At 36.4% G+C, this 24905-nt stretch overlaps 1 long non-coding RNA gene across 1 annotated transcript in view; it reads left to right on the forward strand.

The window, feature by feature from the left end:
* LOC145715953 (uncharacterized) overlaps nt 1–4545 on the forward strand; it is a 304585-nt gene extending 300040 nt beyond the window's left edge. Inside the window, exon 3 of the long non-coding RNA XR_014138269.1 lies at nt 4534–4545. This is a non-coding gene — a long non-coding RNA (uncharacterized LOC145715953). The remainder of the gene's footprint in view (nt 1–4533) is intronic.
* Nucleotides 4546–24905: the final 20360 nt, after the last annotated feature.

Here is a 24905-nt window from a genome sequence, read left to right on the forward strand (position 1 = left end):
ACACCACACTGCAAAAAAAGATGAAAATTAATTCTACTATACCCTACTCACAGCCTTTTCTAGGATCCTACCTGCATTTTGGATGAAATATTACTTTTATTTTTTACTGGTATCTTTACCCAGCTGTTACTGTACTGCTTTGGAATAATTTTCAGATATTTGTGTAAATTTGATCTTACCTGATTAATGAGAGTTAAAGGACTATCGGTTTCAAAATAGAATTTTATTACTGTGAAGAGCTGTATTGTGAACACTACTCAATTTCAGCGCATATTCAGGTAGAAAGAAGCACAAAAGCACCAAAAAGCACTCCAATAATTAACAGCTTTCACACTGTTCTGGAATCCCAGGCTTGGGCACACAGTAGGTTTTTCTGAAAGGGTGGCGGACTTTGGAAATTGCAGAACAACCTGAAGTAAAAAGATGCCCCATGCTGATACTGCACTTAGCTCCACTAACAGGGTAGGTAACCTGGGAGAGTATTTTCATTTTTACTCCAACTCAACAGTAAGTTATTTAAGGACAAATGCTCTTTCATTTCTTTGGAAGTTTTTCAGTAATGAATAAAATGCTCTATTCAATGTATGGGAACTATGCATTTTGTCTGGAAAATAGGATAAGATTATGATTATAAAACTAAGTTATTGAGAAATTGAGTTTCTGTGGCCACTGGGCTCTGTGTGGTCTCTTGACTCCTGTACCTCTGAATATAATCAAATGCTCAAAAGTTCACAGTAAACCAGGGGCGCCTGGGTGGCTCAGTTGTTAAGCGTCTGCCTTCAGCTCAGGTCATGATCTCAGGGTCCTGGGATCAAGTCCTGCATCGGGCTCCCTGCTCGGCGGGAAACCTGCTTCTCCCTCTCCCTCTCCCCCTGCTTGTGTTCCCTCTCTTGCTATGTCTCTCTCTGTCAAATAAATAAATAAAATCATAAAAAAAATTTAAGAAAAAAAAAAAGTTCACAGTAAACCAAATAATTCATTCCTCCTTAGCTACATGCTTTCATAAGTCTTGTCAGATATGAAGTTATGCATACAATATAGGAAAGCTAGGAATTTCTGTTTACCTATGTAAAAGTTTGGAAGAATTCCAAATATCTAAAATTTTTGTTTATTACACAAACACACACACACATGCATACACTGTATGTGATGTGTATGTAAACCAATCACACCAATTATTTAAAAATATTGTCAGTTTGAGGAAGCCACTTGCATACTTCCCAATATTGACACACCACCTCGTTCCAGAAGTAATTATTGTCTTTCATTTTATATTTATCATTTACATACTTTTTAAATATTGATTTTACCTAAGTTTATCTAAGTTTATCAATTTATCTCTAAGCAACACACAGTTGAGCTTTCATGGTTTTTTGAGTTTTATAAATATGGTGTCACATTGATGGTAGTCTTCAAGGATTTCTTTTACTTCTGCATTTAGTTATGTATTTGTTTATCTATTAAATTCAAGAATGCATCTAAAATTCAAGTATAGTTTTGCTTGTGGAGATATTTCTTTTACTTTCATTATTGTGCACTATGCTGATGAGTGACTATTTCATAATTTATTTCCAGTGCATGGAAATTAGGATTGTTTCCATTTCTTCTTCTTTTTTTGATGTAAATGAACATTGTTAAATATAGTTGCTGGGATAAGTATGGAAGCCATTCCCTAAGTTATACAACTTAACACTAAATATATTAATATATACTTATTATATATAATAAAAGTATGTGTATTATATATAGTACATATTTTATATATAGTATATATTATAACATACATAATATATAATAGGTATGTATTAATATAATATATATCACTTAATATTAGCTGTATTTCTCCTTAACATTAAATATGTTAGAATCTGTTCATATTTTTATTTATCATTCAGTTTGCTCTTGTTTTATGGTATTCACATACTTCCTGTTTTTTTCTTTTACGTAACTCTGTTTTTTGGGAGGTTATTTTTTAATATTCTTGATTCTAACTTTTTATCAGTTATACATTCTCAGTATTTGGCACTCCTGTCACTGTTTTAATTACTAAAGAGTAATTCTTAATTTTGAAGTTGCAAAATTATTAATTTTTATCTATAGTAAGCATTTTAAAAAATCTTATGTAAGAAATATTTTTTATTCCAGAGGTCATTAAGATATTTTTGTATATTTTTGGGGCACCTGGATGGCTCAGTTGGTTAAGCATCCCACTCTTGATTTCAACTCAGGTCATGATCTTGGGGTCCTGAGATGGAGCCCCGTGTCCAGTTCCTGCTTAATGCAGAGTTTGTTTGAGATTCTCTCTCTCCCTCTGCTCCTCCCCCTCTCACACACGCATTCTCTCTCTCTCACTCTCTCTCAATAAATAAATAAATAAATAAATATTTTTTAAAAAAAGATATTTTTGTATATTTTCTTTTAAAATTTTGAATATTTTGCCATTCACATATATTTCATTCACCTAAAATAACTTTTATACAAGATCAAAATTTGGAACATACTGTTTTATTATATGGATAGCTAGTTTTTCTAATACCATTTAGTTCTTTATTTCCTCAATCATCTTCAGTTATATGTTAGTCATATATAATTTTTTTATGCATGCTGGGGACTCTTTCGTGGCTCTCTGTTATGTTATATTTATCACTCTATTCCGTATAAATGTCATATCTTTTTTACTAAAACTTTAAAATAAATCCTTATATTTGTAGGGCAAATCTCGCTATCTGCTTCCTCAAATGTCACCATTTGGAGCTTAGCACACTTCCAAATAAATTATAAAATCATTTCTTTAAGTACCTTAAAATCCTGTTGTGATTTTGATTGGTGAAATTAGAATTTAATGAAGAGAAAATTGATACTTTTATGATGTTTAATCTTCTTATTTATAAGCATGGTATACCTTTCCATTTTTGTTGCTATTTACAATGTTATCTTTTATTAGGCAGATTTTATTTTCCAAAAATGACCACTTTATTTTCTTACAATGTTATACTACACCTTTGACACTCTCTCCAGCATGATTTCGATTTACATCCCTTGTCTTTGAAACAGAGAGGGCTGCCTTAAGCCATAAAGTTTGACAAAATGGCACTAAATAACATATGAAGTTTTCACAAAATGCAATTCCTCTCTTCCTTGTGTTCTTTGGATGCTCATTCTTGGAGGCCAGCCATCATGTCATGAGGAAGTCCAAGCAGGCCACAGAGAGGGCCATGTATAGAGGAAATCAGACTGCAATGTATAATGTAGGGTGAGCAGCCAGCACCAATTGGTCACCTTGAAAGTGGATCCTCCATCTCCCAATGAAGTTGTCCCAACAGATACCACCTGGAGAAAAGACAAGCTCTCTCTAGCAAATTCTGCCAATACTTAGATTTACAAACAAAAAATGATTATTGTTGTTTTAAGCCACTAAATTCTAGGATGGTTTGTTATGTACCCTAAATACCTAATTTGTTTACGTGTTCTAACTGTGGTTCTAACTGGTCGATCATATATTGAAATACAAGTAATTTTCATGTACTAATTGTATATCTGCCCAGTTGTCCAAACTCCCTTCTTCTCATATTTTGTGTTTATAGATGGGGGGGGCATTCTACATAGACAATTCTTTCATCTTCAAATAATAAATTATTCGTATTCTTTCTAATCAAATAAAATGTTGATGAAAAGCCATGAAAATCTCATCCTTATCTTCCTTATTCCCGATTTAGAGAGGATACTTCTAAAATTTTACCTCAAAATTAGTAATAGGAGGGGTGCCTGGGTGTCTCCATTGGTTAAGCGTCTGCCTTCGGCTCAGGTCATGATCTCAGGGTCCTGGGATTGAGCCCCAAGTTGGGCTCCCTGCTCAGCGGGGAGTCTGCTTCTCCCTCTCCCTCTGCTGCTCCCCCTGCTTGTGCGTGCTCTCTGTCAAATAAATAAATAAAATATTTTTAAAAATTAGTAATAGGAGAGTTTGACATCAGCAGGATGGCAGAATAGTAAGCCCCAGACCCCTTCTTCCCATGAAGACACCAGTTGAACAACAATACATGGGCCAGTTACCTTTGTGAGAAATTCAGAAACCAGTTGAAAGACTCCTGCACCATAGGCAAGTGCACAACCAGCCACATTGGAACTAGTAAGAAAAATCATGGCACTCACTTGCCATAGTTCCTCCTCTTTGCTCAGCATGGTGCAATCAGGAGGAAAGTCCCAACTCCTGGATTATCCCTAGGGAGGGAAAGAAAAGATTGAAACATAAGTCCAATGTTCAGGCTTCTAAGGAGACTGCTTGAGAGATTTGTTTTTGTTTTCCATAAATCCAAGAGCTGACAAAAAAAAAAAAAATTGCTGCGTTGGTGATAACTGTGAGAACAAAGGTAGTGATTTGCTATAACACACCCTTACTCATCATAATTCCTCTTCCCAGCCCAGTGCAAAATGAGTGGGAGAAAATCCCAAACTCCTGACTGCATCCAACATTTTGCACCCAAATAATTGTTTTTTTTTTTTTTTCTTTTTTTCACCTTTATGGGAACACTGAAGGGGCCTGCATACTCTAGATAACCAGGATGCAACTGAGAACAAAAGAAATCTGGGTGGCTTACTGCTGCTCCAGAGGACTTGTGGTACAGGCAGGTGGCCTCCCCCTTAGGGTAGAAAGAGAAAAGTGGAGCATCTGACCAACAGTCTAGCTTTTCAAGGGAGGCTACTTGAGGGACGAGTTTTTGTCTTGCCTGACTTGGTGCGCTGATGGGATCCAGAATACTCTAGAAGTCTGGATGCTATTGAGAACAATGGAAAGCTGCGTGGCCTCTGGCAGCTTCAGAGAACCTGCAGAACTGCATACAGACACAAGAGGGAGCAAGAGATTATGAGCTCCTGAGGAAAGAACCCTGCAAAGCCCTCTAACTGGAAATTTATAGGCACCAGTCCAGAGAAAATGCATCAACAGGAAAAATTCAGGAAGCCTGAAGAATCTCTAATTGTAGTGATTAGTAAAGGCCTTTCCCTATATGAAGCCAGTTCATAAAAACTGGTAGATGTGCTGTTCCTTCAAATGTGCAGACCTCAACACAAAGTGACAAAGCACATGAAAAGACAAGAAAACGTGACCCAATCAAAGGAACAAAATATGTCTCCAGAAATCAACCCTATGGAAATGGAATATATGAATTATCTGACATAGAATTCAAAATATTCATCACAAAGATGCTCAACAAGCTCAGGAAAATGGTACATGAAAAGAAAAAAAATAGGAATATCAACAAAAGGGAAGAAAAATATAAAAAAAGAACTAAACAGAAATTTTGGAGCTGAAGAATACAATGACTCAATTGAAAAATTCAGTAGAGGGTTTCAAGAACAGACTTGATCAGACAGAAGAAAGAGTCAGCACACTCCAAGAGAGGTCATTGGAAAATATCTAGTCAGAGGAGCAAAAAGGTAAAAGAATGAAAAAAATGAAGAAAGTTTTATGTGTAAGCTTAGCTAGTCTGCAGTCCCTGGTTACTCAATCAAACACTAATCTTGTGAAGGTATTTTGTAAACATGATTGAAGTCTATAATTAGTTTTCTTTATGTAAGGAATTTATTCTAGATGATCCAGGTGGGCATGATTCAATCAGTTCAAAGCCATTAAGAGAAGGGCCGAGACTTCCTTGAAGATATTAGTAGGATCTTCAATTTATGCGCAAGAGTGCCTACATACCCTTCCTGGGGTCCTGCTCTATGGATTTCAGGCTTATCTATCCTACCTCCATGAGTGTGTACACCAATCTCTTGCAATAAATCTCTTATATATAAAATATATGTCTCCTATTGGTTTGTTTCTTTAGTTTAAACATGACTTATACAGGTTTCTTTTTTTTAAGATTTATTTATTTTGGGGAGAGAGAGTGCAAGCAGGGGGAGGGACAGAGGGAGAGGGAGAGAATCTCAAGCAGACTCCACACTGAGCAGGGAGCCAGTTGTGGGGCTCAGTCTCACAACCCATGAGATCATGACCTGAGCCAAAATGAGTCAGATGCTTAACTGACTGAGCTACCCAGGTGTCCCTACTTATGTGTTTCTTATGCTAAATCCTTAGATCATTCATGAAAGCAGAAAAAACACATGCATATGTGTGCCCTCTGTTCCTTGCTGCCTTATTTATACTCCCTGTCACTGATGCCCGTGAATACAAAATACCAGCAGATCCATGATGCATGGGAGTTCAGTGAGATTCAAAATGAGTTTAAAGTAAGTATATTAATTCTACAACTGAGTAAGTGAAGGCACTGATGGCCCTAAGAGAACAAGCTTTCTTTTTGAACCACAACTTGCTTAGAATACATACTGAAGGTCATTAATGGAATTCTAAGAAACACAAATGACCAAGGAGCTTATCATATCTTTTTTCAGTAGTAGCATTTTCTTCCTGTTGTTAGCTAACCACTTACACTGAGCTCAATAAATATTAGATGCAGAAACACATGAATAAGATACCAAGAATTTCCTATAAAATTATGTTCAAATATAATAAATTAAAGCATATTAGTCTTATATACTATATCTTGTATCATTTGGTTGGACTCTATATTTCTGCATATTTGCAGAAAGCATGCATTTCTTTTTGTACCTAAACTTCACTTACAAAATACAAATTTAAAGAAAAATTAAGAATTTCAAGAAAATGGTAACAGAGTACTAAATCAAGTGAAGGGCCTTCTAAGTGCAGGGCCTGTGTTGACTGCACAGGTAACATGGCATGAAGCTGACCTATGGAGTATATCTTACAGAGAGTATGATGTCTATAGGGAAGGATGATAGAAAAGACTGGAGACTGATGAGAATGTTATTGTACTTATTGAACCTAGGGACACTGATATTTCAAAGGAGACAGTAAATAAAGGATAGATAATATTTTAAAACACAGAGTTAGTAGGACTAATATTTTGCTGGAGGCTTGACATAGTCTGATAACCACCACTTCCTCCTCCTCCTCCTTAACCAAGTTCTTAATCTAGAGAGAGTAATCACAAAGAAAAATAGGGAGCTCAAAATGAACTATCTGCGTTAATATGTGAAATATAAGACTCAATAAGAAGTAAAATAAGAGGATGAGACAAGGACCAGAGGTTGAAATGATGATTCTTGATTTTTTCTTCACTCCAAATAAAGGCATTCAGTGACATAGGTGAGAATTGCCATGATTTATTTAAGCAGAGTTAGGGAGGCGGGAACTAAGAGAAAAATCTTAACCAGATCTTCTAGAACTAAACTTTTTTTGAATGTCTTTCACACTGGTAAGATGAGTCTATCACAGCTGGGTGCAGTTCGACCCAAGAGGTCAAGAAGAGTGAAAGAGAGAGCAAGCATTATGAGGTAAGACCATGCATAAGCAATGTTTTTCAGCATATTAACCCATCCAATAGAATACTATAGCCTAAGATTCTGCCCACTTCACCAATTGAGTAAGTCACCTCTTTTTTCTCATGAAGAGGAGACAATGAAGGTATTAAAATGTTGGCCTGGTAATGTTAATGAGATTTCTGCCTCTACCTTAGTGTAAAGGGGAACTCATCTCAAGGAAGCAAGAGGCTGGAGAAATTCTTGGTCTTTCAGATTGATTGAATATGAAAGGTGAGAGAGATAGCCAAAGATGACTCCATTTTTCTTCCTTGACTGAGTGGAAAGCACATCATTCAAACAACAGGGATTTATCACCAAAAACACTAAGTAATTAAGGAATTTTGGTCTTTGTTTTGTCACTAGAGAATTTATTCTGCCATCTGGAGGATCTCTCACAGCCACAGTAAGTGATTGGCAGACTTCCCAAAACTCAGACAAGAGGAGTTGCAACCTACATACTTTCATTTTATAGGTATCATCTTTAATGAGTAATAATACATTCTAGTTTCCAGAAGTAGTTTACTTACTACAGTTTCCCTGATCAGCTCTGTCCCATGCTACTTATAAAGAGCTTTATGTTAATAAGAAAACAAGCTAACATTCTCCAGTGAAATAAAATATTGATAGAAACTTTTTTAATGAAAAATAAAAATTAGAAAACTTTCAAATGCTTGGGAATGATAAAACAAATGCTGTTTAATGTAAAGAACTTTCTAAATTATCCTTCTAGTCCAGCTACTTATTCCTACTTGCCTATTATTGTGGATTAAGATGTGTAATTGTTTACTTGTTTGTATCTCTCAATTATTGCTCAGCAACTGAGTTGAATAGTCCACATGTCACTTATTTTTCTAACCCCATGGCCATTAGTAAGCACTACTAAAGGTTGAATTTCCCTACTTTGGACAAGGCACTGCTGGAGGATATTTATAACATCTTAATAAATTTTGTACTGAATCTTAAACACATTTCACATATCACAACAGGTGCATATGGGTACTGTAGTCTGTGACTCAGTTACAACAAATACTGTTATCTAAATTCTGATTCCTATTTGCCTACGTTCTGGACTCAGATTAACACTTTTCTGTGCAAACTTTAGCGTGGACTCTGAAAAATATTTTGTTCTTTAATTCATTCAATGATGACTTATTGTTTTCTTTGGTTAGGCTATATATTATACACTGAAGAGTCAAAGGTAAATACTGAACTGACCTTGTTAGTATTGGAGGGTTTATTACAGTTTAATATTACATTTTAATATTATTTTTTACATTTTAATATTAATATAATAATAATTAATATAAATTACATTTTAATATTAAACACATTTAACACATATTAAAAACATTTAATATTACAGTTTAATAAGAGGTAGATATGTAAAAAAAATAAATGCAGTAGAATGCAGTAGAATTCAGTAGAACGTAGCCCATGTACTTTACAGCACATATTAATCACTTTAGAGTACAGTGGGGTCTTAAAAGATAGAGCAGCAATCAATTCTACATGGGAGAATAGTTAGGGAAAATATAGAGTAGGTATATTTGATACTAATCTTTGGATAAGAATTACAGTTAGGCAGCCTTTTGAGGGATAGGAGAGAGGGGATGGTCATGGGTATATTGAGAAAAGTGTTATAAACATGATCTCTGCCTCTAGAGCTTACTAACTTGATAACTGAAAGCTTTCTGTCAGTCTTCTAAGATTTGATGTGAAGTTTCATGAAGGCAGATGTTGCATCTATCTTGCTCACTCTGATATAGTTAATGTTTCTACCACAGTGTTCTGAGTACACGTTCAGTGAATATTTACTCAATGGTAGGAGAACGAATGAATACATGACTCAATTCCATATACATTAGGACTTCTAGTACCACTTTGTTTTTTCACACTTTTCTGTTTCTTGATCTTTCCCCACTAATTGTGGTGTTTGCTATATCCATCCCTCTTTTCCCTTTTCTTCCTACTTCAACTTGTCCTTCCATTTTGCCATCTTGGACCTAGCAAGAAGTATAACTCATAGATACAATAAGTGCATGATTGCCCCTGAATATGTTAGTGCAGTTTCAATGGCCATTTCTGAATGCACTTAAAAATTTGAATGGTTTTCTATTATGACTGCCCTCACTCTAATCACTGCCCAACAGCTTGTACAAAGAGATTTTAATAAGGTCAGAAGTAAAAACAAGGAAAATGATAAAGATTAAGAAAGTTGAAAGTAGAAAAAGTATAAAAATTTTCTGAGTGAAATAATCAGTCAAGATAATGGCATTTAAAGACCAAACCCTGGGAGACGACAAGGAATATCCTTGAGTTGATAAAAGACAGTGATTCTTGCGGAATGTATTTACAAAATTATTGATGAACAGAAACCTCATTTTTAGAATTCAACTGGATATTTGACACCAAAACAGCTGATATTAAAATGGAAATGGCCTGTCTTCACCTCCCAAAAAATCCTATAAGCCACAATTTGGTTATTTTCTTTCCATAAGTTAAAATTTTAAAAAATTTATGAGACCAAATTAATTATTTTCTCAATAAATGCTGCCAATCATGCAAGAAGTCAACATTCTAAATTAGCAGAAAGAAGAAACATTTCCCATTGTACCTTAGAAAAACTAACCTGTATAAAAGCAACAGCTTACATTTTAATAAATTCGAAGTTATAGAGTTGTTCAGAAACTCCAAGAAGTCAAATAAAGAAAGTTTCAACATAAAAATTAACTTCTGTAAGTTGTTCTATATATTAACTTCTTAAAACTTAGAACATATTTTCTATAATGCGACTAATCATGGTTAATACACCAGGATAGTCCATAAAAACACTTGGGTCCCAAAAGAAAAAAATGTTATACCAGATCTTTTAATACTGCCTTATGAATATAACCAAGTAAATGTCTTCACTTTTTTTTTTATAAAACCTATTTCATAAGGGATTGTGTAGGCTTAGTGTTCCTTAGTTAAAGGAAGAGATTTTTCCTTGAGAGCTGCTCTTTTCTTTTTTTTTTTTTAAAGATTTTATTTATTTATCTGACAGATAGACAGCGAGAGAGGGAACACAAGCAGGAGGAGTGGGAGAGGGAGAAGCAGGCTTCCCGCGGAGCAGGGAGCCTGATGCGAGGCTCGATCCCAGGACCCTGGGATCATAACCTGAGCCGAAGGCAGACGCTTAACGACTGAGCCACCCAGGCGCCCCGAGAGCTGCTCTTTTCTTAGAAGGTTTGCTGACTTGTTACAAATGATTTCAGGGAAGTTGTTGGTCTATAAATTATGGCCTCTTTTGTGGTTTTGAGCCTACCTATTCACTTGCCTATCAGAGACATGAGCAGAAAAAAAAAAACAAAAGTATCTACTTGGACCTAAGGTGTTAAGAGTTCATTTACAAATATGTTCTATGAACTGGTTCTAAATAAGTGATGACGGGTGGGCTTGGCCTGGACCACAGCCTTTACTGATGAATGCCAACATACCTAGTAATAATGTCTATCCAATGGATGGAAAAGAAGATCATGAATATAAACAGTGACAAAAGCATCATCACAAATTGGTTTCAAGGCCAACAAAACTGGGAAATGAGTAGAGAGAAATGGAAAGCTTTCATTTGTCTTCATCACTGCTGCTAAGCTGATAGAGGATAATCAAATAACTTTTGGTTATTTTCTCCAGATTACAAACACCATTTTTATTTGTCTGGGTATATGTTTGTAAGTAAAGCTATGTCTAAATTGGAGTGAGATATTTGAATGAAAATATGTCTGTATAGATGTTTTATGCATGTAAGGAGAATGTGGGGGATGATAAAAAGTAGTAATAGTAGTATTTCTGCTCAATTTTTTGGTTATTTCCAAAGTACCACTACAACATTTTGAATTATATTTTAATGTTAGGGATGCTGATTTATTTTCTAATTATTAACATCTTACAGAAAAAATCAGGGATAGAATGACCTCATAAAACACCTGCATGGTGTATTTTTCAGTGAGTTATGTTATGAATTTCTCCACAATTGACACAAATATATTTTCACATTAGTCTAACAAGTCTAACAGCTTCTGTTAGTTGGTTTTTGAATTATCACAACCATTAAATAATGAAATTGAATTTATTCCCTAAAGATCTTTAACTCTAAACATTTTCTATGATTTTAACAGAGAAACAAAGGTGAACCAAGAAGAACTTTAGAATGAGATAGTGAGGAACTGCAAATCCCAGGTCAGTCTCATCTGTGCCCATTTCTGAATTCCACTTTATTATTCAGCTACAGTGAATCTGGCATTTATTGATCTTACACGAATGCCTGAGGCATGAATCTGTGAGTGAATGAGGGTCATTTGTTAACTGGTATGTGTATTTAGGGAAGTTATACTTTGACATTTTGCTTAGATGCCTTTTAGTGTGTATCTTCCTCTCTCAAATGCAAAATACAAAAGCCTTTGGTTTGGTTGGAGACAAGGAGCACTAGTTTAAGAACAGGTTGTGAATTGAAAGGAATATAGAATTCCAAGTTAGGCTGGAAGACACTTACCAGCTGTGTGACTTTAGGTAGTTAAACACTCTGAAATTCAATGTCCTATAGACTTCACTGCATGCTGTGAAGGTAAAGGAGGCCAAATATATACAGCTCTTAGGACACCATAAATCTGATGCTTCCTCTACCTCCTTTCTCTCTGTCCTGGTACTACAACTTATCCTACAGTCTTTACCTAAGGCCTTTAGAAAATTTTGTTTCCTAATGATTTTATTCTTTTTTTTTTAAGATTTTATTTATTTGTCAGAGAGAGAGAGTGTGTGTACAAGCAGGGGAGTGGCAGGCAGAGGGAGAAGCAGGCTCCTTGCTTAACAGGACCCTGGGATCATGACCTCAACTGAAGGCAGACGCTTAACTGACTGAGCCACCCAGGCATCCCTTTAATAATTTTATTCTTCATGGTTCCCTGAAAAGCTACCCCAATTCCTCAAGCTCTAATTTGGCAAATTGTCACCTCTTTTATCCTCTTTATTGGATAGGCAAAATTCGATAATTGTATATACTTGTGCTTTTTTACAATTTTCTTGTTTTTATGGGAACACAAAAGATTTGCCCTGGAAGGTGATTCTTGTTGGAGGGTTCCTGCCACAAGCAAGAAAGTCAAATTATTTTTTTCTTGTTAATTTCTACTTAGCATTCTCAAATGAATAATTATTTAAAGATCACAATATCATCTGTAGAATGTTGGTAAGTAGAATGCCATATTGTGCTCCCTTACTCCACTCCCAAGAGAAATATATTAAATGCAGTTCTGGAGATACAGAGTACCTTACTCAACTGAAAAAAAAAAGTGTGTATTGAGCACCTATTATGTGTTGGTCTCTGTGCTGGATACGAAGGACACAAACATAAAGATTCTCTGTGCTCTCCAAGGTAGCTTTCATAATCAGACAGACCTGCTGCATAGCAAGTACAGTGCAATGAAATGAAATGCTTGCAATATGACAGGTATGTGTTGAAGTGTGCTTAAGGAAGGGCTCACCCAAGGGGTAAAATTTAAGTTCATGATTAAGTTAGAGTTTGACTTTCAAAGGCTGGGATAGGGTAGGTGAGATAATTGCATTTTAATCAGAGGAAAGAAATGACATATGTAAAAGTAAGGAGCCAAGCATGAAGCTGGCATTTCCCGGGAAAGGAAGTTAGTTCAGCATCAGCAGAGCCTAGGATGTGTGTGGGAGAAGGGTAGAAGATTAGATTCAACAGATAGGCAACAGCTGCGTCATGACAGGGAATCTATGAAACTCTTATACCAGAAAATTTACTTGGTCAGATTTGCATTTTAGAAATAGCACTCTGTAGGCAGTGCTTATAGAGGCTAGATTGTAAGGAGTCAAATCTGAAGTTTTGGAGGGTTCGTTTTCTAGGCTAGTGCAAATAGTTTCCAGGCAAAAGATAACAAAGGATGGCAGAATGTATAAAGAGAAGGGCCCAGGTGTGGGTGGTGCCCGTACACACTGAGATCATGTACTTGAGAAGTATGTACTTCAGTAACATGCTTAGCCTTTCTAATTTTATGTTTTCTCATTCTTATAGATTGTGTTAATTACCCTACAGAGTTGTGAAAAAAAAATTGAGTAAGATAGTATATGTAATATAGTAACTAAGAAATAATACATTATCAATGATTGGTATTTAAGTGGTAGTCTAGAATGTATTGTCTTGTACTTGAACAGACAGAGGAGAATAGGAAGAACTTGCCAAGTTGTCTACCACTCACTTACAGAAAATCAGGTTTGGAGAGGTATGATTTCAATTCTGGACATGTCTAATTTGAATTATCTGTGGGACAATCAGGTGGAGATGTCCCATAGAGTCTGGATATGTGGGTGTATGGAATGTATAAAGCTGGTCTGAGAGCACATTCTTGAAGAGCACGTATTCCTCTATTCCTCATTGGCTTCTAGTCCTCTATTCTTCAGTGGACTTCCATTTTTATGAGGGAACAATATTAGAAGGGCACATCCAGCTCTCTCTTTACTCATTTCTCCCTCTAGATGGAATGGAGAAATGGGGCCCTAGTAAGTATAGTTCAGGCCTCAGGCTCTTCCTTCTACCCTTAGTCTTTATTTTCTCTCTCATTCTCTCTATCTCTCTTTGTCCTTTTGACATTGGTCCACGTGCACTAGAGTTATCACTGCTTCTGTTTTTTTCATTAGGTAATTCACAAGGGCAGATCTCCTGCATAGTGTGGATGCCTGGGATCTTTGACTCTTCTACCTGGAAATGGGTGAGTAAATTCAATTCAAGATGAGAACACATAAGGAGCCCAATTTAAACTCAGAGCCAAGCTGCCTGAGTATTCCAAATTTACTAGCAACACCACTGAGAATGCTCCTTAACTAACTCCTGGAGATATTTCATACTTTTCTCCCACAACTCAAAGGGAAAAGTTGTGATTTTACCTTTCGAATCCCCAAGGAGGCATGGATGTGGAAATCATCAGTGTAAATATGAGATGGAAGAAGTGTGAATAAAATTGCTCAAAGAGAACTTTAGGAACTGAGAAGAGGAGAGGCAGAAGTTGAGAGCATTTGCCTTTAGGAAGTAGGCAGAGCCTGCCAAAATGAGGAGGAAGAGGGCTGGAGAAGTATGAGAGCAGAGAATGAGAACCAATCCTCTGGCATCACAACCAATTTAATTCAGATATTGATTAAAAACAAACAAAAAACCCAACAATAATGGCATGTCATGCCAAAAACAGGTCTATTGTTACAACACCTGATATCTCATTATCCCAACACACATTCCAAGATAAAGTCCCAGGCAGTGAGGGGGCCAAAATTATTGTAAGAGGTTAGTACCTTTGGATTTGAAGTAGGGAAAAGTGGCTATCAGAACATCCTGTTTCTTCAAAAATAGGCCCACCACAGCTGTCACAGGAGACCCTATTTGCCTGATTTAAAGGTGTTTGTATATCTGTGGACTGATCAAAACCTCCAGACATGCACAGGGACAGTGCTAAGTTTGCCATGATGTCAGGTACTGAGTCAGCACTCACTGTTTCATTGGACAAGCGTGACAAAGACAGATGATTGTAGAAATATAAATTATAATCATATAAGACAGACTGAGAAAAAACCAGCAAGAAATAGCAGTGACAGTGACAAAATTGGGTTGATTTTAGAGCTGATGCAAGGGAATAGGTTATGAAGTCCTGTTAAACTACTCTTAAGTTATATGTTAATAAAATCCCTCAACACATTGTTAGACTAAAGCCAGGTTGCTGGAGACACTGAACCAGGATAGCCAAATATACTCAGGGGCAAGTTGATGTGGAAGTATCTCTTCAAAAGACACATCTCATCCACTTTAGGAAATAAGTAAATTTTCAAGTGCTTTATTGGGAGACAGAAATGAAGAAGAATAATGGAAAATAAAACTACCAGTTTAATAGTGATATCTCTGAGAAGTAGAAAGAAGGCAATAAGCTCCCACATGTAGACTTTCTCTTTCCATATGGAATCATCAAACCTCTTCCTTTATCATTTACCCAGGCCACATCCTTTTTTTGTGTGTATCCTAGGACATTCAGAAGAGTCTGATATATTTTAAGTTCCCACAGACAACTTGCTTTCTCCTTATGCATATGGAAGACATAAAACTCACTGAATATTAGAAATATAGTAGTCACTCAAAACAAATATTATTAAGAAGAGTATGATCGGGTGCCTGGATGGTTTAATCGATTAAACCTTTGACTCTTGGTTTTGGCTCAGGTCATGATCTCAGGGTTGTGAGATTGAGCCCCGAGTCAGGCTTGATGCTCAGTGCAGAGTCTGCTTGAAATCTTTCTCCTTCTCTTCCTGCTCCTCCCCTCCACTTGTGCTCTAAATAAATAAATAAATAAATAAATAAATAAATAAATAAAATCTTAAAAAAAAATTTTTTTTTAAAGATTTTATTTGAGAGAGAGAGAGTGCACTCACATGTGAATTTAAGTGGGGGAGGGAGAAGGGGCAGAGGGAGAGGGAGAAGCAGGCTCCCCACTGAGCAGGGAGCCTGATGCGGGACTCGATCCCAGGACCCTGAGATCATGACCCGAGCCGAAGGGGTCTGACTGAGCCACCCAGGTGCCCCATAAATAAAATATTTAAAAAAAAAAAGAATATGATTATTTTATAGCCTATTCTAGCCACTAAACTAAGTACCTTACATGCATCATTCAAATTAATTTAAACTAATCCTTTGAATTAAAAGATATGATTTCCCACATGGCAGATGAGGAACAAGATCCAGACAGTTAGGTAACTTAGCGAAGGTTTTACATGTGATAAGAAGCAGAGTAATGACTTTATCTGTCTTCAAAGTCATGGTCTTAAACTTTATTACTTTATATCTCACGCAAATTCTTACTTAGTTAACACTAACAATGTGACAAAGTTAAAATAGTGGATAATTGAACCCAGATAGAATGGTGTGGATAAAGACAGATAGGCAAAGAGTAACAGAGCTCCTGTCCTGCAAGTTTAATAACTTTGCGGTATTAGGAGTTTCTCTTCTTCAGAGTCTCAAGCACACACTTAACACTTAAACCTGGTTAATGCAGACCAAACAGATCAAGAAAGCTCACAGGAGATCCATAGGTAGCAAGGAAGAGACAATAAAAACAAGTGCAACAAATTTATATCAGCTGAAGAAGAGGCAAGGTCAGGTGGGTTGTTTTGCCTCATGTGTAAAATCCTGTGTTTAGGATTATTCACGTTGGAGAATAAGATCATCGCTCACTAAGAGTTTTTACTTACTGAGAGACTGATAGTGTCAGAATTGGGGGGTAGCAATGTAGCATCTGGCAAAGTATGTTTGAAAGCGTGTGCTTACTAAGGATATGAGTGATTGCTATAAATAGTGAATGTCCAACCACTTCATGTTGATAGCTGGATGCACAAATGGCAAGCCAGATAAAATAGCTGAGGCCACTGTGTTGCTAAAGAGATTGGAAGCTAAAGAAGACACCACCCCCCAAAAAAGGGACATTATTTGTTCTCTAGGGGTTTATTAAGCATGATGGAGGCAGGCAGCCAGTAACTTCTCAGCTTCTTCATTTCAGGAGCAGGTAATGAATTTTAATTAGTGAGGAAGACAGCTTTCCACTAAGGAGAAGAAAGCAAACAAAACAGGAACATCAGTGAGCATGGAGGATATGTTAAAGCACATAACACTCCTTATTAACACTGAATTAATGGGCAACATTTTTTGCCCTCTGCTCTTCTGTAAAAATAAAAATAAAAACTGGGAAAAGTGTGCTACAGAATGTGGGAAAAAGAAAAGAAAGTGTTGCTAAGGTTGATAAACAGGTTATCCTGCATCACAGGGTTTTTAAGACATTGAGTATCACTCTTAATCAATAGTAATTGATGGTGGCACATTCTCAACAATGTTTGCTCTGCCTACTGAACATTCTGCCAGTCCTCTCTGTACTAGAGAATGAATGGGATGGCTCTATGTGAGACAGGAGTTTCTTCCTCCACCCTCCAGCCTCCCCCCAAGCCAGGTATTTTAATTAAGCCCAAAAGCCCTTGCGTTGGCAATCTTGAGGATTTGGAGAGAGTAGAAGATATAAAGGTGAGATATGGCTTGATTCATTGTTAGCTGTTTTTTTTCCCCCTAATTTAGAGTCTGTGTGTGCATGTACACAAGCACTTGTGTATGTGAGTATATGGGAGAGGAATATCGATTATGGTATTGTTGGATCAGAAGTTGGTTTTGACCTGGTTTTTTAAGGATCTCAAACGATGGATAGTCAAATACTGCCTTTAGTCATTGTTTGGATATGTTGATGATGGGCCTTGTGGTAATTCTTAAGGACCTTCGACACTCCAAAAAAATGCTACTTTTGCCAGTGGGACTTTCATCCAGTGAACAGACTATGCCCATAAATTATTTGAAGAAGTCAGTTTCCTCGAAGTTACAACCAGTATATGCAGCTTTGCTTTAGAACAGTGAATAAATTCCATGCAATGCTATGTTTGAATTATGAGCGTGATTGGTTTTCAGTGATACAGTTTGAACAGATTAGTGGGTTTCTTTTGTATTTGTGGCTGGCACTCTATCTGAGCATTCTAAATGAGAGTATTGAATATTCCCAGTTAGACCCCTAAGGAAAGATGCACATTTTCTTTTCAGGGAATCTGACAAAATAGGACATGTGCTTTAGCATGGTATGCTATAGCACGTCACTGCTATTAACTTGATATAACCCCCCAACCACAGTGAAGTTCTTTCCTGACCAGAAAAGTTAAACTCGAAGTGCCTCAGGAATCCACAGGAGACAGGTGACTCTTCTTTCCCCCTTTTACTCTCCCACAAACTTCTCTGTGCCCTGTATGAAGAGAAAAGAATTGTTAAGTTTTTTCTCATATGGAATAGGGACCTTCTGTTCCATCCCCCTCTGCTAGATTTTATCAGTGAGATAGGAGATGATGATAAACGTCTTTTGGTTTCATGCTTGCCTGACAATTCTTCATGACCTCTTTAATCACTCAAGCCTGTTTGGCTAAGGAATGAAGCCTGCTCTTAGAAACCAGGAGCTTGGTTTTTAACAATCTAAAACAGTAGACTAGGGCGCCTGGGTGGCTCCATCGTTAAGCGTCTGCCTTCGGCTCACGTCATGATCCCAGGGTCCAGGGATCGAGTCCTACATCGGGCTCCCCACTCGGCAGGGAGCCTGCTTCTCCCTCTCCCACTCCCCCTGGTTGTGTTCCCTCTCTCACTGTCTCTCTCTGTTGAAGAATAAATAATAAAAATCTTAAAAATAAAATAAACAGTAGACTAGTATTTTTCAAGTTACAGCTCTAAGTCCAATGGTGAGCCAGGAGGGCCTTCCTAATAGGTCAGGAATTTATTCAGAAACACAAGTGTTTTCTTGACTGTATGAAGTTAAGACCTTTCAGCCTGTATGAGGTTAAGACCAAGGGCTACCTGCTTTGGATACTGCAAGTTGGGGCACACAAACTAGTATTAGTTCATCTATTAGTAGAATTTGATGAGATGGTGGTTTAGTATTCTATTACATTACAGAAAGAAAATGCTCCTATTGTACATTTATGCCAATAATTGGAATTCTTCTGATTTTCTGTAAATTACCAGTGTTTCCTTGATTTTCATAGGCTGTGAGCTATATGTGATTTCCATAAGGCACTAGTTTTGCCTTAGAATGGTAAATATAATTAGTTTATCATTGTTCCTACTGGAATTTTGAGAAAGCCAATTCTTGGTTAGACATAGTTTTTTCCTTTATTGCAAAGCTTTGGGCATTCCTGCCCTTCCTGCCCTTTAAATGCCAATAATGCATCCCAGACAGCCTGATGACCAAGAATCATCCCCAGCTATTCTCAACTGTTGTCTAAATGGGTATTATTGCCTCTGGTTGAAAAATTAGTTTACTAATTAATATCAATAAAGTTGTGGTGTGTTATTTACTTAACTCCAAAATCTGCACAGATGAACACGGGCCCTTTATTTCTTAATAAAATATATTTGTGTTACCAAAAGATGTATTATAAAAATATGGTATTTTATAAAACAATAGGATATTAAATATTCTTCCAATTGTGCTTCTACTGAAAACCTCATCAATGTTGTGTACCTATGACTGTACACTATTAAGATAATGTGAAATATTACTAGGCAGTGTTGTGGGTTGAATTGTGTCCCCCAAAAAGACATGTTGAAATCCTAACCCCCAATACTTTGACCTTTGGAAATAGGGTCTTTGTAGATGTAATCAAGTTAGATGAGGCCATACAGGATTAGGGTGGGCTTTAATCTAATATGACTGGTGTCCTTATAAGAACAGGAGAAAAGACAGGGAGACACATTCCGATATTGCCATGTGGTGACAGAAGCAGAGATTGAAGTGAATGCCAAGGATTGTAGGCAACTGTCAGAAATTAGAAAAAGGCAAGGAAGGATCATCTTCTAAAGCCTTCAGTGAAGGTATAGCCCTGCCAACTCCTTTATTCCAGAATTCTATCCTCCAAATTTATGAATGAATAAATTGCTGTTATTTTAATCCACTCAGTTTATAATAATTTGTCATGGAAGCTCTAAGAAACTAATACAGACAGGTTACCTAACTATCTAATCGATTCTCCATGTGTTAAATGGGACTAGTAGAATAGTTCTGAGCAATTTTAAGCTAATATTTATAAAGCACTTGGAATTAACATAGAATATATGATTGCCACATAATTAGAGCTATAAACTTTAGGTAGATGAATTAGCATTATACCATAATTTTTCTTTCTGGGATAATTATTTTTTAATCCAGGTATTGGCAAACTATGGCTAATGGACCAAATCCAGACTGCCACCTGCTTTTATAAATAAAGTGGGTTTATTTTTTTGAATGGAGTTGTATTTGTTTAAATATTGTCTGTGACTGTTTTTGTGCTATAACAATAGAGTTATAATTGCCACAAAGGCTGTATTGCTGACAAAGCCTAAAATATTTACTCTAGGCTTTTAAGAAAAAGTTTTCCAACTCCTGCTATAGACCATCAAATCTGTTATATTTATTCTTTTTCTTGCTCTATTTTGAATAATTCAATGATTTATATATGTTGCTAGCCACAGGTTTCCTACAACTTTTCTTCTTTTCTTCCTCTAGAATTTGAGCTTTATTCCAACTTAAAGTGAGAATGAATGGGGCAGATGGAATGTTGGGTCACTTATCCCACATAAGTTCATAATAATTAAGAGTTGAAGGCCGTTAATTGAGACCCTTAATAGAACTAATGACTAAAATGAGGACTGAAATAATACATTTTGATTGTCTTCACATTTGCTAATGGGATTTTATGTAATAATTACTCAGGAAAGTTTAGTGAGCTTCTAACTAGAAACCATATTTTTCTATTGAGAATCACTTTTCTTTAAAGAAATTTTTCAAGCTATTGATGCCCATATCTAATACTGCTGAATGAATTAAAGCAGTGAAGTAAAAGTAATGACCCCAAACTTAAGGGTAAATTTATTTATTTATTTTTTATTTATTTTTTTTAAGGGTAAATTTATAAAGTGAAAATTACCAGCTCTTAAAGCAAAAGCATGGGTGATAAAATCATTAGGTGAGGAGATTATCTGGGCCATTGTCCCAGTGTTTGATATGCATATTCTCAGTGGGGAACAAGATTCTTATTTTCAGAAAGCCAAGAGTCCACCCCTCTGCAATCTTCAGGGAGTTACTGATCTTCTTGCTGCAGATACAGCTGACTTTTAGGTTTTCACCACAGACCGTTCTTTCTAACCCTAAAGGAGGTGTAAGTTGGAGGTTGAGGAGGGCCTGTTTCTAAACATTCATATAATTTGTTCCCTATTTCAAAATCTATATATGAAAGGAAGGGCAAGTATAAGTAGTTGCTTTCTACCACATGTTTGTTCAACTCTGCGTGAAACTAATTATTTTGTATGACCAGTTCAGCTCCTTGAAAGCACCTGATATGATGTAAAGGACACCTGATTATGATGTAAAGGACAGAACATTTCACTTAGTAGTAGGTTTAAGAGATCTCAACCAATACTAAGTCATCTCAGATCAGAAGAGTATGAACATTGAATTACGTGGAGGTTATCTGGGGTTTCCACCTACTTTTATATGATCTGCAGCATTCTGAGACCTAATAAAACCTCAAGGCCTTCTGAAAAATTATTTAAATCATTTGTAAGGCATGACAATCAGACCTAATTAGTAATGTACCTTATCTGTGTATTACCATCAACTGAGAAATTTTAACCCATTGCCCAAAGGGTTTTATCCAAATTGGGTAAGCTTAAGGATCATTTATTCAACAAATTTATTAAAGACATTAATTAGGAGACACAATGCTAACTTATCTTCTAGTGAAGAGAAAGAGACAGTAAACAAAATATAAATAACTATTTTAGAAGGTGTTAAGTCCCATGGAAATAAAAATGAGGATGATTTGATTGCTAGAGCAGGGTGGAGAGTTGACATTTAAATAGGATAATCAGGGAAGGCTTCACTGTGAAAGTAACTGCTTAAGATTTGAAGGACAGTTAATCAAACATCATTTTGGGGAATCTGTGTGTCCACAGCAACCAAATATAAGTGTTGGCTCTGTCTCTAGCTTAAATGAGCCATTAATAAAAACTGAAGCACTTGTTTCCATAGAATGGGGAAACTCACATAGAATGGGGAAGCTCACAATGAGCTTCTATTAGGATTTTTCAGAGAAGGCATTAGCAATCAGAGCATTTTGACTGTTTTTAGTGATAGAATTGAGGGGGAATGTTTTTGGTACTAGAACTGAGGACTTTAGCCATTGTCCCCAGAGCTGTAGATACAGCCCCTCCCCCCACAATTACATATTTACAGGACCACAGATAAACATACAATCTATGTTAAAACTATGAGGTTTGATTGTTACACTAATGAAACTTCAAGTCTTCTAAATGGAACAAAACAGAATACAGAGAGAGGTAAAGTATTACTTTTCTGACTGATTAAACCTTATTTTGAGTGTGTAGTGAAATAAGAGAGCTCTATAGGCTACACCTCAGAACTGTACAGACCATGCATCTCCCCGAGGCAGCTGTGGAGCAGAGCAGGCTTTCCCTACATGGAAATGTTTCATAAAATACACACCTCCTAAGAAAGAAGGCAGACCTGAGCTGAACATTCCCAGATGATTTTTCCCCTAAATTGACAATTCAGGTATGTAACTCCATCTCCCCAAGACAAAAAAACATAGAGGAATGGAAAAGGGGCAAATGCGTCTTAATAATTGAGCTCCCTTAACATGGAAGGAGATATTTTAGGATTGGCGACTAAGCAATTGCCCTAACATGCTCCTATTTAGAAGCTATGGAAATGCCACTTAGTAACTTTTCACTTGTAATCATGTGATGGGCATGTCATCTAATAATATGTCAGCTACACATGTAGATGGAAACTTGCAGATTCAATTAAATGGGTATATGTTGTCTCGTAATTACCAAATACTGGATAAGTGACAGGATTTTTCATTTCATGGTCGATGTTGGGTGCTTGATGAACATAGTAACATGTAGAGTTAGCAATTCTTAAAAGTGGTACAGAACGTGGAGGACACTTTGCAGCCACTAATAAGGCAAGAGGAAACATGTTCAGAGAAACATATCTCATCTTTAAGAAGAAAAAGTTACATGAGGAGAGAGTAGAGAAAATGAATACTGGTGTAGGTCCTAAGGGCATGACAATTAAGAATAGGCCAATTAATGTACGTGGGGAAATGCTTTTGGAAATAAAATGATTCTGGGTTGAGCTGTGGAATAAAACAAGAAGTGGAATAATATTGCTATCCAAGAATATGTTTTAAATGTGCTGTTGTCGGGCACCTGCGTGGCTCAGTTGGGTAAGCATCTGCCTTCGGCTCAGGTCATGGTCCCAGGGTCCTGGGATCGAGCCCCTCATCAGGCTCCCTGCTCAGTGGGAAGCCTGCTTCTCCCTCTCCCACTCCCCCTGCTTGTGTTTCTACTCTCACTATCTGTCTCTCTGTCAAATAAATAAATAAAATCTTTAAAAAAAAAAACCAATGTGCTGTTGTGACACAAAAAACTTAAGTAAACTGTATATCATTTTATTGTTTTCATTAAACTCTCTTAAATTAATAGATTTAATATACAGATTCAATAAGGTTTATTGAAAGAGCATACATGTCAGGGGAGGCTAAGTTTATTTTATTTTTTAAAACATTTTATTTATTCATTTGAGAGAGAGAGAGAGAGGGAGAGCACAGAAGGAGAGTAAGAGGGAGAAACAGACTCCTCACTGAGCTGAGAGCCCAATGTGGGGCTTGATCCCAGGACCCTGAGGTCATGACCTGAGCAAAGGCAGATGCTTAACCAACTGAGCCACCCAGGTGCCCCATGCGGGAGGCTAAGTTTAAATGATAAATACTTAAAACCTTGAAAAACAGAAAAGGGAATATTTAAATGAATAAAGGATAGCTAATGTTTGATGTTAATGTATGATGAATACATTCATTTAAGGTTCACAGGTAAAATATTTAGTGTATTGTAAAGCCTTGTGAATTGGCTGAAATTATAGGACATTGGATGTAGTATATTTTTGGTAAAAAAAGAAAAAAAAAAGAACAACGTGGAATATCCAGTAGTTAAATAAGTGCATAAGGAGGACTATAAATCAAAACAGATGAGGATTACAGAATTACTTGATAAACTAAATTTAAGACTAAGATAGGATAAGGGAATATAATGAGTAAGAGGTTAAAAGTGTCACAGTGAACTTGAAAAACAATGAGACCTCTCTAGAGATACATTAGGCAAGGATGTTTGATGGTTCATCTTCATAAATAGAAATAGTAGCCAACAAGAAACTTAGGTAAGAGTGAGTTGCCAGAAAAGAGTACAAGGTAATGAAGGCATTTTGTGCAGTATATTACAAGATCTTAAAGCCTGAGCCAACTTTCCTAAGAAAGTTTACTCATATAAGCATAATCATCTCTTTTCCCCTAAAATTCACATTTAAGAATTTCACAGAACTTTGAAAATACCAATCATCTTAATTCTTTAGACCTATTTCTTCACTTCTGCTCCCTTCCTTCTCCTCAGCCTTCCCTTCTTCCCTCTTGCTGTACTCTTCCTCTTTTGTTTTTCTGCAAGTTATTGTGTTCCATCTTTTCAAGAGCTCTAGTTAGAGAAGAAAACTGCTATAAGTAGGCCTGTGCTGTCAAAAGAGAAAAAGATTCAAGATGACCATAAGAGCATGTTTACATTTACAATTTCCTTCTCTTGAAATTTTTAGGTTAAAATTCAATTATGCATTTAAGGGAGGGGTTAAAAACTGACATAGCTCTCATCCTCTACTTAATTCTTCTCTCAGAAGCAAAACCATATGATTCTGAGGAAGGAGAATTTGGTTACTACCGTTTTCTTGTTTGTAGGTGTTCTTCATATATTCTGGATGGATAGATAGGAATTTGGGATATTCTGAATCTTTTGTTGGATATTTGTACTGCAAGTATCCCCT

This window comes from Leptonychotes weddellii, chromosome 10, assembly GCF_054177405.1.
Source record: "Leptonychotes weddellii isolate Sample4059 chromosome 10, ASM5417740v2, whole genome shotgun sequence".
Classification (NCBI taxonomy): Eukaryota; Metazoa; Chordata; class Mammalia; order Carnivora; family Phocidae; genus Leptonychotes; species Leptonychotes weddellii.